Source organism: Stegostoma tigrinum, unplaced genomic scaffold (genome assembly GCF_030684315.1).
Source record: "Stegostoma tigrinum isolate sSteTig4 unplaced genomic scaffold, sSteTig4.hap1 scaffold_55, whole genome shotgun sequence".
Lineage (NCBI taxonomy): Eukaryota > Metazoa > Chordata > Chondrichthyes > Orectolobiformes > Stegostomatidae > Stegostoma > Stegostoma tigrinum.
In genome coordinates this window covers 546,565-558,502 of record NW_026728483.1, presented here as the reverse complement: position 1 = coordinate 558,502, position 11,938 = coordinate 546,565, and the positions used below count along the sequence as shown (strand labels likewise).

At 46.7% G+C, this 11,938-nt stretch overlaps 1 long non-coding RNA gene across 1 annotated transcript; it reads left to right on the top strand.

Moving 5' to 3' along the window:
- The first annotated feature begins 1,011 nt into the window (after positions 1-1,011).
- Positions 1,012-2,786, top strand: LOC132208865 (uncharacterized). The gene is made up of 2 exons (XR_009444970.1): positions 1,012-1,434; positions 1,909-2,786. It is a non-coding gene; the product is annotated as an uncharacterized LOC132208865 (long non-coding RNA).
- Positions 2,787-11,938: the final 9,152 nt, after the last annotated feature.

The window sequence follows — 11,938 nt, the reverse complement described above, 5'->3', positions numbered from 1 at the left end:
GCTACTGCCTCACCTGCATCAACGCTCACCTCTGGTATACAGCTCAGGTTCCCACCCCCCTGCCATACTAGTTTAAACCCTCTCGAACTACTCGAGCAAACCTTCCACCCAGGACATTGGTCCCCTTCCAGTTCAGATGCAACCCGTCCTTCTTGTACAGGTCCCACCTTCCCCAGAAGGCATCCCAATTATCAACATATCTGAAACCCTCCCTCCTACACCAGCTGCGTAGCCACGTGTTCAGCTGCGCCCGCTCCCTGTTCCTCACCTCGCTATCTCGTGGCACCGGTAGTAAACCAGAGAACACTACTCTGTTCGTCCTGCTCTGCAGCTTCCATCCTAACTCCCTGAAATCACTTTTTATATCCTCAAACCTATTTCTGGCTATATCATTTGTGCCAATATGTAACACGATTTCTGGCTGTTCACCCTCCCCTTTCAGAACTTTATACACCCGATCGGAGACGTCCCGGACCCTGGCACCAGGGAGGCAACATACCTTCCGGGAATCCCGATCTTGCCCACAAAATCTCCTGTCGATTCCCCTAACTATCGAGTCCCCTACCACGAGTACTTTTCTATTCTGCCCCCTTCCCTTCTTTGCCACAGTGTCAGGCTCAGTGCCAGAGAACTGACTACTATGGCTTTCCTCTGGTAGGTCAACCATGAAGAGACTATTTTAAAAATCCTCTCGGTTCGTGGTTCAGGCATAAAGGTGTCACATGTATATTTATGTATATACATGTACATGTGTAATCTGAAAAGAAAATGACGATAAATCACTTGTTACAAGGTGAGAATGAGTTATCCAGATAGTAAGAACTGCCAAAGTTGGTGTCTGAGATAACACATTGTGGAGCTGGGGGAAAGCAGGCAGCATCAGAGGCTCAAGAAAGTTGATGTTTTGGGTCAGGACCCTTCCTCCAAAATGGGGGGTGGACGGGAGCTCAGAAACAAATAGTGTGGAGAGGGAGGAGGTGCTGGGGAAGGTAGGTGGGATGGTGATAAATGAGTACTATCCAGATTGGAACAGATTTACCCCAGAAGGTATTGAATACAAGTTCCAAATCACTCTCAAAATCCTAGTGACTGTTAACATTCATGTTTTTTTTGTCTGTGTGTTTCAGTAGTTGCATGTCAGTTTGAATGGTTCATTGAGAGTGAGGAACCTATGGACTCACACACACCAACATGGAATTTAATTCAAAGAGTGACTCCTCTTCAAAGTACTTAGTCGCTTTTAAAATCTTGACCATTTCTGCTGTCTAGTTGAACAAGTGTAGCTGAATACTGCTTCAATAGGAATTAGTGTTTAATAGGAACATATTTGTGAAACTTACAGTTCCTCAAGCTTTAGCATAAACTGGTGGAGACTTTCGGCGCTTGCAAAAAGGCTCACCTCTCTTAATACTGAAGGAAAATTGGAGTTTAAAAGTAAGTTCATCCGCTGTCGGGGAATGAAATGTTAATGTTGACTTGAATATAATTTTTAAAAAAGTAATATATTTGTGTAGCACTAAACTCAAATTAAAATTTGGATATGCCAGTTGACTCCTGTTTGACACTGTATGGAATGGCGGTGACATCAGATTCAGTGATGATTGAGAATCTAAAGAATATGAGGATAAGATTTAACATCCAAATATCATTGAACTCTTCAAGGAATGTATTACTGGAAAAGGAGGAAAGCATGTATGTCTATTAGAATTGAATACACTCTGAAGGCGGTGGCACAGATGAAACAGACCTGTGTGCTAAAACTTATCACAAATTTCACATTGAATGGAGCAGTTTAAACAGGCTGGAGGAAGCAGACATGCCAGCGCAAACTTTTGAATTTGTGCATTCTGTTCATAAACATCAGCAAAATTGTGGGAACCTGTTTATTCTTTCTCTTTTATTGCACAGAACCATACGATTACACTAATTTTGATTAGGAATTTAAAGATTATGAGCCCCGTCCGTTTGACTCGCAGTTTGGTACCATAGGTTGGTACGATCTTCGTTCAAGAAGGAAGAGGGATGTTCCAGACACAGAAAATCGTCAAACCATTTACTACAAAGTCTGTTTCTGCTTAGTATTAATTAATGCAGTTAACATTTTCAGATCGACATGATTGCAGAATGGAGTCAATAAAACAAATTCCATCTGATATTCAACATAAATTTTAAGTTTGGAATAACAAGCTCACAAGAAAGATGACCTGGTTTTAGATATCACTTGGGACCACAGACTAACAGACAAAGGAACAAAGCAAAACGACTCTGCGATTTGATGTAGAAACTCCTGACTCCGAAGCCTGCAGCCGCCCTCCAATTCTCAAGTCAGAAGTGTGTCAATGATGGTGCAGATCCAACAACACTGGAAACGATCTTGAGTCTAGACCAAAGCAGCCCCTTGATTGGCACCGTATCCATTCTCTCCACAACTAACTCCAAGACACAATAATGTGTCCATATACAAGATGCACTGCCACATTTTTTTCCAACTATTCTTACACCCGCCTTTGCAGACTTAGAAAACTCATCTTCAAGGTCAAGGACATCAGACATGGTAGCACTAATCCCAGTAAAAATCACCTCCAAGCTACTCTCAAACTGATTTGGAAATGAATGATTGTTCCTGAGTCAATATTAGTAATCTCTTTTGGAACAGCATTGTGGGCCTGTCTACAGCAACATGAAGCTGTTCAAGAAGTCAATTTGTGCTGGACAATCAGCAACAGCTATGTCTCATTAAAGAATAAATAAATCGGAAAGAAATCCATCTGAGAGTCACAAGCAAATGGGTAACTTTTTTTTGTTCACTCTGCAGCTCGTGGGCTATTACCAATTTTGACAATGACAAATGAAGCTTTTGTTTGGTTTGCTATTGATAGCATCTGTCCACAAAATAAAAACAATTGGCATCAGAGATAATGGGAAGTGCAGATGCTGGAGAATCCAAGATTACAAAGTGTGGAGCTGGATGAACACAGCAGGCCAAGCAGCATCTCAGGAGCACAAAAGCTGACGTTTCGGACCTAGACCCTTCTTCAGAAAAGAGGGAGGAGGAGAGGGCTCTGAAAGAAATAGGGAGAGGGGAAGGCAGATTGAAGATGGATAGAGGGGAAGATAGGTGCAGAGGAGACAGACAAGCAATAAGGAAGGAGAGGATCAAATACGAAGGTAGGCTAGCTAGTCATATCAGAAATCATAGTAACAGCTTCTTTCAATACATAAGAAACAAACGTGAGGCAAAAGTAGACACTGGGCCACTCCAAATTGATGCTGGAAGGCAAGTGGTGGGAGATAAGGAAGTAGCTGAAGAACTTAATAAGTACTTTGCGTCAGTCTTCACAGTGGAAGACATGAGTAATATGCCAACAATTAGGGAGAGCCAGGGGGCAGAGCTGAGGATGGTAGGAATTACAAAAGAGCAAGTGCTAGAAGAGCTAAAAGGTCTAAAAATTGATAAATCTCCTGGCCCCGATGGGCTATATCCTAGAGTTCTGAGGAAGGTGGCTGAGGAAATAGCAGAGGCTTTGGCTATGATCTTTCAAAAGTCACTGTAGTCAGGGAAAGTCCCAGATGATTGGAAAATTGCTGTTGTAACTCCCTTGTTTAAGAAAGGATCAAGGCAAAAGATGGAAAATTACAGGCCGATTAGCCTGACCTCGGTAGTTGATTAAAATTCTTGAATCATTGTCAAGGATGAGATTTCGAAATTCCTGGAAGTGCAGGGTCAAATTAGAACAAGTCAGCATGGATTTAGTCAGGGGAGGTCGTGCCTGAAAAACCTGTTAGAATTCTTTGAAGAGGTAACAGGTATGTTAGACCAGGGAAACCCAGCGGATGTTATCTATCAAGACTTCCAACAGGCCTTTGATAAGGTGTCTCACAGGAGGCTGCTGAGCAACGTGAGGGCCCATGGTGTTCGAGGTGAGATACTGGCCTGGATTGAGGATTGGCTGTCTGACAGAAGGCAGAGAGTTGGGATTAAGGGCTCTTTTTCAGAATGGCAACCAGTGACGATTGGTGTCCCGCAGGGTTCAGTGGTGGGGCCGCTGCTGTTCACCTTATATGTTAATGATCTGGATGAAGGGACTGGGGGCATTCTGGCGAAGTTTTCCGATGATACGAAGATAGGTAGACAGGCAGGTAGTACTGAGGAGGTGGAGAGGCGGCAGTAAGATTGAGACAGTTTAGGAGAGTGCTCCAGGAAATGGCTGATGAAATTCAATGTGAGTAAATGTGAGGTTTTTCACTTTGGTAAAAAGAATACAGACATGGAATATTTTCTAAATGGTGAGAAAATTCGTAAAGCAGAAGTACAAAGGGATCTGGAATTCTTGGTCCAGGATTCTCTAAAAGTTAACTTGCAGGTAGAGTCCATGATTAAGAAAGCGAATGTAATGTTGTTGTTTACCTCAAGAGGGTTGGAATATAGAAGCAGTGATGTGCTTCTGAGGCTTTATAAAGGTCTAGTTAGGCCCCATTGAGAATACCGTGTCCAATGTTGGGCCCCACACCTCAGAAAGGACATACTAGCCCTGGAGCGTGTCCAGCGGAGATTCACACGGATGATCCCTGGAATGGTAGGTTTGACATACGACGAACGGCTAAGGATCCTGGGATTGTACTCATTAGAGCTGAGAAGGTTGAGGGGAGATCTAATAGAAACTTACGAGATAACGTGTGGCTTAGAAGGGGTGGACGCTAGGAAGTTGTTTCTGTTAGGCCAGGAGACTAGGACCCGTGGGCACAGCCTTAAAATTAGAGGGGGTAAATTTAAAACGGAAATGAGATGACTTTTGTTAAGACAGAGAGTGGCGGGCTTGTGAAATTCATTGCCACGGAGTGCAGTGGGGGCCGGGACGTTGGATGCCTTCAAGGCAGAGATCAACAAATTCTTGATCTCACAGGAATCAAGGGCGACGGGGAGCGTGCTGGGAAGTGGAGTTGAAATGCCCATGAGCCATGATTTAAATGGCGGAGTGGACTTGATGGGTCGAATGGCCCTACTTAGACTCATATCTTATGGTCTTAAGTTAAAGGGTCGGACATGAAGCCAATAGAAGTGAGTGTAGGTGGGGAGAGGTCAGTCTGGGGAGGACAGACAGGTCAAGGGGGCGGGAAGCGGTTAGTAGGTCAGGAATGGGGGTTTGGCTTGAGCTGGGAGGAGGGGATCGGGGAGAGGAAGAGCAGATTAGGAACGTGGGGACGAGCTGGGCTGGTTTTGGGATGCAGTGGTGGGAGGGGAGATTTTGAAGCTTGTGAAGTCCACATTGATACCATTGGGCTGCAGAGTTCCCAAGTCTCAGTTAAGGAAGGACAATAAACACTGGTCAGTCAGTCATACATCGAACAAAAAAAGTTTATTTTTTAAAAAAAATAGGATGCATCTGTCAATCAAGTGGCCAAGTATTATCGAGTTTTGAGAAGATTTTTAGCTCAGGATTGAGGTTTTGGATGTAAGATTGCTCACTGAGCTGGAAGGTTAGTTTTCAGATGATTCGTCACCATTCCAGGCGAAATCATCAGTGAGCCTCCAGTGAAGCGCTGGTGTTCGGTCCCGCTTTCTATTCAAGTGTTTAGGTTTCCTTGGATTGGTCATGTTATTTCCTGTTCTTTGGCTCCAAATCCATCTACCATCCTCAGAGAAAATGTGTTCTCCCCAGTGTAGTTTGTGTATGGAATGAACTGCCAGAGGAGTGCCAGAGGCTATTATAATCACAGTATTTAAAAGTCACCTGCATGGACACATGAATAGGAAGGGTCTGTAGGGATATGGGCAACATGCTGGCAAATGGAACTAGTCATTTATGATGATAAAATGTGAGGCTGGATGAACACAGCAGGCCAAGCAGCATCTCAGGAGCACAAAAGCTGACGTTTCGGGCCTAGACCCTTCATCAGAGAGGGGGATGGGGAGAGGGAACTGGAATAAATAGGGAGAGAGGGGGAGGCGGACCGAAGATGGAGAGAAAAGAAGATAGGTGGAGAGGGTGTAGGTGGGGAGGTAGGGAGGGGATAGGTCAGTCCAGGGAAGACGGACAGGTCAAGGAGGTGGGATGAGGTTAGTAGGTAGCTGGGGGTGGGAGGAAGGGATGGGTGAGAGGAAGAACCGGTTAGGGAGGCAGAGACAGGTTGGACTGGTTTTGGGATGCAGTGGGTGGGGGGGAAGAGCTGGGCTGGTTGTGTGGTGCAGTGGGGGGAGGGGATGAACTGGGCTGGTTTAGGGATGCAGTGGGGGAAGGGGAGATTTTGAAACTGGTGAAGTCCACATTGATACCATATGGCTGCAGGGTTCCCAGGCGGAATATGAGTTGCTGTTCCTGCAACCTTCGGGTGGCATCATTGTGGCAGTGCAGGAGGCCCATGATGGACATGTCATCAAGAGAATGGGAGGGGGAGTGGAAATGGTTTGCGACTGGGAGGTGCAGTTGTTTGTTGCGAACTGAGCGGAGGTGTTCTGCAAAGCGGTCCCCAAGCCTCCGCTTGGTTTCCCCAATGTAGAGAAAGCCGCACCGGGTACAGTGGATGCAGTATACCACATTGGCAGATGTGCAGGTGAACCTCTGCTTAATGTGGAATGTCATCTTGGGGCCTGGGATGGGGGTGAGGGAGGAGGTGTGGGGACAAGTGTAGCATTTCCTGCGGTTGCAGGGGAAGGTGCCGGGTGTGGTGGGGTTGGAGGGCAGTGTGGAGTGAACAAGGGAGTCACGGAGAGAGTGGTCTCTCCGGAAAGCAGACAGGGGTGGGGATGGAAAAATGTCTTGGGTGGTGGGGTCGGATGTGTCTTTTATTCATTTTAGTCATTTATGATATCTGGTCAGCATGGAGGAGTTGGACTGAAGGGTCTGTTTCCCTGCTGCACAACTCTACGACTCTGTCTTTGTCTCTTTGTGTCTCTCTCTCTCGCCCTCGCTCCCCACTCCCATTTTCTCCAAACCCACCCCTCGCCACACACACAATCTGTCTCTCCATCTCTCTGTGTGTGCCTCACTCTGTGTCTATGTCTCTCTCTCTCTCTGTTGTCTTGTCTCTGCCACCTCGCTGTGCACTTCTGTCTCTTTCTTTCTCTTTCACTCTGTCTCTTGTGTGTGCATGTGTGTGTGTGTGCGCGCGCTCCTCTCTGTCTCTCGTCTTGTCTCTGCCTCCCTCTGTGTGTGTCTCTGCCGTTGTCTCTCCCCTGTCTCTCCGTCTCTCCCTGTGAACTTCTCCCTCTCCCCTGCCCCCGCCCCCGGCGCTCTGTCTTTCTCTGTGTCTCTCTTCCTCTCGCCGTGTGTTTATCTATCCGTGCATCTCCACCCGCTCAGCAGGCAGCATTGAGTTTTTTTTTAAAAGTTTAAAAATCTGTTTAAACCCAACCCATCCGCAATCAGACTGCATTTCTAATTCTCTCTCTCACACACACAGTCTGTCTCTTTCTCCTTCTCAGTCAATCCCCTTCCTCTCCTGTTCCTACTCACGCCTTTCCCCCCCGCCCATGCCTCGGTGACGAGTCCACTGTCTGGAACCCTTTTCCCGGGAGGGGACTGAGGACCCAGCTGTTCTGCATCGGGATCAGCGTACCACGATCCCGGACCCCTACAGCCTCCAGCATGACCACTGGGCGAGGAGCAGGCATCCAGGCTGCTGGAGCGCTCACTGCTCAGTGGCTCGGCCCTGCGCCGCCTTGGCCGGGAGCGGGGATCCGAGGTGGGAGAAGGCCTCTTCGCCCGGCTCCTGGGCACAGCTACCTGCCTGAACAATAAAATGTGAGACTGGATGAACACAGCAGGCCAAGATCTTGGATTCTCCAGCATCTGCAGTTCCCACTATCTCTGGTACCTGCCTGAACAGCTGCCTGGCACCGAACGCACCCCCTCTCCTCCCCTCCTCTCTCCCCGCCCCCTCCTCCATTCCCCACCCGCCCCTCCTCCTTGACCCCAACCCCCTCCTCCTACCCCCCGCCCCCTCCTCCTGCTCCCTCCCTCCATTCATCCATTCCTTCCTCCTGTCAGTCCTCGCTCCCTCCCTCCAGCCATCCATTCCTCCCTCGCTCCAGCCGTCGCACCCTCCCTCCCTCACTCCAGTCAGTCAAAACAACAAAGAAAATTACAGCACAGGAACAGGCCCTTCAGCCCTCCAAGCCTGCGCCGACCAAGATCCTCTGTCTGACCAGTCACCTATTTTCTCACGGTCTGTGTCCATTTGCTCCCTGCCCGTCCGTGTACCTGTCCAAATATATCTTAAAAGATGCTAATGTGCCTGCGTTGCCCACCTCTGCTGGCAATGCGTTCCAGGTGCCCACCAACCTCTGTGTAAAGAACTTGCCATGCATATCTCCCCTAAATTTTCCTCCTCTCGTCCACGTCCTTTTGGTAATGGACACAGTACTCTAAATGTGGCCGAACCACAGTCCAATACAACTGCAACATGACCTGCCAACTCTTGTACTCAATACCCTGTCCAATGAAGGAAAGCATGCCATATGCCGCCTTGACCACCCTATTGACCTGCATTGTCACTTTCAGGGAACAATGGACCTGAACACCCAGATCTCTCTGTTCATCAATTTCCCCCAAAACTTTTCCATTTACTGTTTCGTTTGCCCTTGAATTTGATCTTCCAAAATGCATCACCTCGCATTTGCCTGGATTGAACTCCATCTGCCATTTATCTGCCCAACTCTCCAGTCTATCTCTGTTCTGTTCTGTAATCTCTGATAGTCCCCTTCACTATCTGCTTCTCCATTCCTCCCTTGTAGTGCGATTAGGCAAGACTTAGGAGGCATAGAATGGGTTAGCAAAATGCAGGGGATGGGGACAATTGAATTGTGGAGCTGGTTTAAGGAACAGATATTGCGTGTCCTTGAGAGGTACGTCCCTGTCAGGCAAGGAGGAAGCAATAAGCTAAGGGAACCGTGGTTTACTAAAAAAATTGTATCTCTTGTTCAGCAGAAGAGGGAGGCTGATGTGACGAGACCAGATGGTTCAGATGAGGTGATGGAGAGCTACAGATTAGTTAGGGAGGATTTAAAGAGAGAGTTAAGAAGAGCAAGGAGGGTACATGAGCAGACATTGGCAGGTAAATAAAGGAGAGCCCTAAAGCTTTCGAAAGGTATGTGAGGAATAAGAGGATGACTGGGTTAGGCAAAGGGCCAGTCAAAGACAGAAGTGGGAAGTTGTGTGTGGACGCTGTGGAGATTGGAGAGGTGCTAAATGAATATTTCTCATCTGTTTTCACTGTGCGACAGGAGAATATTGCAGAGGAGGTGACTGAGTTACGGGCTACTAGAATTGAAAAGGTTACGGTTAGTAAGGATGAAGTGTTATCAATTTGACAACGTGTGAAGGTAGATAAAACCCCTGGGCCTGATGGGATTTTTCCGAGGATTGTCTGGGAAGCTAGGGAGGAGGTGGTGGAGCCTTTGGCCTTGATCTTGGAGTCCTCATTGTCTACAGATTTAGTACCAGAGGACTGGAGAAGTGCAAATGTTGTGCCCTTGTTCAAGAGGGGCAGTAAGAATGACCCAGGCAATTAAAGACCTGTGAGCCTTACGTCTGTTGTAGGAAAAATTTTGGAAAGGATTATAAAGAGATAGGATTTATAATCATCTAGAAAGCAACAATGTGATTGGAGATCGTCAACATGGATTTGTCAAGGGCAGGTCGTGTCTCACAAACTTCATTGAATGTTTTGAGAAGGTGACCAATCATGTGGATGAGGGTCGGGCAGTTGGCGTGGTGTACATGGACTTCAGTAAAGCCTTTGATAAGTTTCCCCATGGTAGGCTATTGGAGAAAATACAGAGGCACGGGATTGAGGGAGATTTAGCCATTTGGATTAGAAACTCGCTTTCAGTAAGAAGGCAATGAGTGGTGGTTGATGGAAAATATTCAGCCTGGAGTCTGATTACTAGTGGTGTGTCTCAAGGATCTGTTTTGAGACCACTGCTGTTGTCATTTTTATAAATGACTTGGATGCAGGCATTGGTGGATGGGTTAGTAAGTTTGCAGATGACACTAAAGACAATGGAGTGGTGGACATTGTGGAAGAATGTTGCAGGTTGAAGGGAGACTTGGATAAACTGCAAAATTGGGCCGAAAGGTGGCAAATGGAGATGAATACGGATAAATGTGAGGTGATTCACTTTGGGAGGAATAATAGGAAGGCAGGACACCGGGTCAACAGAAAGATTCTTGGTAGTGGAGATGAACAGAGGGATCTTGGTGTCCATGTACATAGGTTCCTGAAAACTGCCCCCCCAGGTTGATAGTGCTGTTCAGAAGTCTGATGGTGTTTTAGGTTGCATTGGTAGAGGGATTGAGTTGCGGAGACGTGATGTCATTCTGCAACTCTGCAAAACGCTAGTGCAGCCTCGCTTTGAATATTGCATGGTCGCTCCATTACAGGAAGGATGTGGAATCGTTGCAACAGGTGCAGAGGAGATTTACCAGGATGTTGCCTGGTCTGGAGCGAAGGTCTTATGAAGAAAGGCTGAGGAACTTGGGTGTGTTCTCATTGGAGAGAAGGAGGCTGAGAGGGGATTTAGTAGAGACATACAAGATGATCAGTGGATTAGATAGGGTGGACAGTGAGAGTCTTTTTCCGAGGATGATGACTTCAGCTGGTACAAGGGGGCACAGCTACACATTGAGGGGTGATGGATTTAAGACAGATGTCAGAGGCAAGTTCTTTCCTCAGAGAGTGGTACGGGGGTGGAATGCTCTGCCTGCCAATGTAGTTAACTCAGCCACATGAAGGGCATTTAAACAGCCCTTGGATAAGCATATGGATGCTGATGGGACAGTGTAGGGGAATGGACTTAGATTAGTTCACAGGTCAGCGCAACATGGAGGGCCAAAGGGCCTGTTCTGCGCTGTGTTGTTCCATGTACTATTACAGTTCACAGATCACATTTAACACTAAAATGAGTGGTAGAGTAAAGAGGATAATGAAAATCTGCAGATGGACACAAAGTTGAAGTGAATGGACAAGGGTCTTGCAGATGGAGTGCAATGATGGTAAATGTGAGGCTATCCATTTTGGTAGCAATTAGGGCAAAATGGAGTATTACTTAAATGGTGAAAAATTGTAGCATGCTGCTATGCAGAGGGAGCTGGGCAACCTTGTGTATGAATCACAGAATGTTTGCAGATGCAGCTGGTAATTGAGGCAACAAATGGAATAGTGTCCCTTATAGCTCGAGTGATGCAGTTTAAAAATCGGGAGGGGATGCTCCAGTTGTATAGGGTGCTGGTAAAGCTTGATGTAGAGTAGTTTGTACAGTTTTAGTCTCCTCACTTTAGAAAGGATGTGCTGGCACTGGAGGGGGTGCAAAGGAGTTTCACAAGAATGATTCCAGAATTGAAAATGTTGCTGTATGGGGAGAGATTGAGGAGACTAGGATTGCACTCACTGAAACTTCGAAGAATGAGGGGTGTTCTAATAGCAACTTTTAAAATGATGAAAGAAATAGATAGGAAAGAAACACGGAAGTTGTTTCCACTGATGGGTGAAATTACAACTGGGGGGGCACAGCCTCAAAATAAGGGTGAACAGATTTAAGACTGAGTTGAGGATGAGCTGCTTCATCCAAAGGGTTGTGAATCTGTGGAATTCTCTGCTCAGTGAAACAGTTGAGGTTCCCTGATTGAATGTTTTAAAGGCCAAGACAGATAGATCTTTGAACAGGAAAGGAATTGAGGGTTATGGTGAATGGCGGGGTAAGTGGAGCTGAGTCCGCACAAAGATCAGCCATGACCTTATTGAATGGCGGAGTGAGCTGAAAGAGACAGATGACCTACTCCTGCTTTATTTCTTATGTCCGTATGTCCTTAGATTGCCATCCTTGTCATTCCTCCTTCCCTGGAATAGGCCAGTTCTGAACGCTGATCAGTAGGTCTTTAAATAACTCCCGTGTATCAAATGTCGACTTGTTCAATAAAAGCTCCTCCCAATGAATACT